Source organism: Lactuca sativa, chromosome 8 (assembly GCF_002870075.4).
Source record: "Lactuca sativa cultivar Salinas chromosome 8, Lsat_Salinas_v11, whole genome shotgun sequence".
Classification (NCBI taxonomy): Eukaryota; Viridiplantae; Streptophyta; class Magnoliopsida; order Asterales; family Asteraceae; genus Lactuca; species Lactuca sativa.
Window position 1 is genome coordinate 187,515,874 of NC_056630.2, and position 3,735 is coordinate 187,519,608.

Consider the following 3,735-nt stretch of genomic DNA (forward strand, 5'->3'; position numbering starts at 1 on the left):
AAAAAATAGTGTGATAGTGTATAAATTAGTTATAAAATCTAGTTAATTATTTTAGTATGTAATAAAGAATATTGTAAAATATGGATAAAAATGATACAAAATGGTTAATATATGATAATTAAGGTCAAAATCTAGAGATACGGATAAAAGAAGAAGTTTTGAGAAAAATATGGAGTAGATAAGGAAGAAATTTGATGTTGCCTTAAAACACGAGGTTAGCGTTGCGATCGATAAGTGTTAGCGGCATGAAGAAAATAGTTACTTAGGTAACCATCTTCACTTTTAGTGCCATGCAAATGGAGGCTTAGCGTTGTTAAGTTTTATTTTCTATAAATAGAAAATTTTCACAATGTAAATTAGTGTGCAAAACATAAATCTACTTTCTTACAAAAAAAACCCTTTTCAATGTTTAGCACGCTTATTATTTGTTTTTCTTATTTTTATGTAAGCATGAGAGACTAAAAACCTTATATTCCACTTAGATATAGATTAAATAAAGTATTATGGTGTAAAAGTCGAATTGAACCTTTGAAATTGATTATTATCATGTTTTGGATTAATTCTTCACCTTACTTGTTAAAGTTCATATTTTTATTGCTTACAACTAAGTTGCATGTAATTTAGTATAATGTCTCAATTCTCAACCCATTTTTGTCATTAAAAGGTCATCTTTATACATTCATTAAACATAAAAGAGAGTTTATCAGAAGTCTTAAAACATAAGTATTTCTTTGATGCGAGTACAGTCATCTTGGAACCTTCCTACGATCAATGAAACTAACTGAAAAACATATAATCCACAACTGTAAGCCAAAGATTAGTGAGTTCCCCAAATACCATGTACAACAATATACATACAATGCATATAAATAAAGGCCTGCAAAACAAAGTTGGTCCGCTCGTTGGCCTTTAGCATTAAGCTAGTATGCTCCTTTGGCCTTCAATATTAAATTGGTTTGCCCCTTGGCCTTTAGCATTAAGCTGGTTCGCCCCGAGTATCTTGGCTTTCAGTACAAAAGTATACTGCCCTTAACTCATAACATGATACGTCTATATATATATATATATATATATATATATATATATATATATATATATATGTAACATACAGACAAACAAATAGTCCAATACATAGAAAAACAGATAGTCCAACAGAACAACAAACCGACTAAACTAGTTTACTTTGCCTAACAACACACAACAATACCACTACATCTTAACATGCAGATGATGCATGCTATAATATATAGTATAGTGAGAAAACTCACATGAACAACCTTAAAACAACTAAGTAGGTTGGTTTACAGATGGAATGAACAACGTGAAATGACCTATAATACTTACTAGTTACTAACTATCTGAACTTAATAGTTAATATGTAGATCCGTCACTAATCCTAAAAACTACTTTCATTTCTATCAAATAAACATCGGTCAGTTTGGGTAATCGAGAGGCAAGACCATTTCTGTATATAGCCTTTCTAACCATTTCTGTATATAGCCTTTCTAAAATCCAATAATTAGACCAACATGTCTATCATAGACACATTTCCCATAAGTAGACCAATTAGTACCTTAACTGTAATCAATGACTAATCTAGTGTTATAATTTCATAACAACGACTATGGATATAATCAGTTATAGATAAGAATATGATGGGTTTTGAGCATTCCAACACTCCTATGGTGTACATGTAACCCCATAAACCTTGGATCTATGTTTTCTCTATTATACATGAAAATATTCAATATTCCAAGGTTTTATCCTAACTAGCATAATATTAAGCAACTATACTACAAAAACCAAGTTAGATAACATACCTTTTGATGTGGCTTGAAGTCTTGAACTTTAATAGCTTAGCCCCAATAGTGTGGAAGCCTCAAGTGGAATCACAAATCACTAAAAACACTTTGGAAAACTTGAGAGAATAGAATGCACACTACAAATAGGCCCACTCTTGTATCCTCACACACTAGTGCCATTTTATGTGCCAAAGACCTCTTTATATAATATGGAGGATTATGGTTACATTCATGTAAACCTTAATACCCATGACCTTTCATTTCCATAGTATCCATGGGTTAAACACTCCATGGACTATCCATATATATATATATATATATATATATATATATATATATATATATATATATATATATATATATATATATATATATATATAAGAGTCCATACTTAATTAGTTCATTTTGATCACTAAATTAATTCTTGATCAATACTAATTAAATAATGTGATTCCATATTAATATATTAGAACTTACAATATATTAATATAAATCATAAACATATTATTCTCAAAAGACTATCCATATAAATTGTTTCGGTGAAGTGCAACCCAAATGGACCATGCTACTCTCGGGTCAAATACATACCAATAATAGTTATGGTCTTAGACATCTAATCCAACAGTCTCCCAATTGGATAAGTCTAAAACTATTATTGCATATGACTCCAAGATCCCGACTAGCAATCGTAGCTCTTAAATCCGCTGCTGAACTTTGACCTAGTCAAATAACCAATCCATTAGATAAGGGATAATATATTCCTCCATTCTAGATATCATATGGATTGAGACATGGATTATAATCATTCTCTCTGTCCATTCGTTGTTTCCCGATTTCCGATTTATGACGACTGACTAATTGAACAAATCAAATCAGTCCAGGCTTGGCCGACCACTTAGGGGTGTCATCACTAAATCATCGAAGGGCCCACAGATATTGCTTTTATCCCTTCAAGGCTAAAAGGAATGGATAAACTTCAACTCATATGCTTGTTCTACTACTTTTTGAATCATACACAAAGGCATGTTTTATAACATCAAGTTACTGATGCGTTTTCGTGCAACCAATGTATAATCAACTCATAGTCAACAAGTCATATCTATAGGTTTGAAGAATATAAGATATTATCATCTCATGATCACTCGTGATAAAATACATGAAGTGATTCAAATGAGCATGGTTTTAATCCAATACTCGAATCTCATTCTAGGAGCATTCATGAATGTTATAGCAACTCTTGCTATGTCCTACACCTTAGACATCTACAAGCCAACATCATGATAGTCTTGATTCATATCGACTTCCAACATATGACCGACTGTGGATGGTTTGAATAACTTAGTCATTCAGGGAGAATGACCTAGTTATTCTGGAAGTCAAAACAAGCAAAGTGAAACACAAGAATAATCAAATTCAATATGGCCCCAAGCACCTTTGAGAGTAAATAGAACACCTTTTATTTAAACAACATATTGATTACTCATTATTCATTGTATAATGTTTCGTATAATCAACTTAATACTTGAATTAAAACAATAGTCAAGCCATGCTCCAAGCATACACACTATGTTTGTCCAAACAATAGTTATGTCATACACCACGTATGCACACTATGTTTTTCTATGATCCTTACTTTTTGGAATAGATCAATTGAACATAATTTCAGTGATTCTCATTTCACAATCCCAAATCCTTACCGTAAATGTACGAATTCCAAATTCCTGCCATTTACCGAAATCTGTTAGATTCTAAACTTACATGCATTGATCCTCTTGTAATGACTATGCACAAAGTCACAAATACTTGACAACAGACATTACAAAGTACTTCAATGGAGATCAATTCCATGGAAACGAAGTCTCAAATTCAAAGTACATTGCTTTGAACACCCTTCTTGCATTAAGTTTTCTAAACTTACACAGATTGAATAACT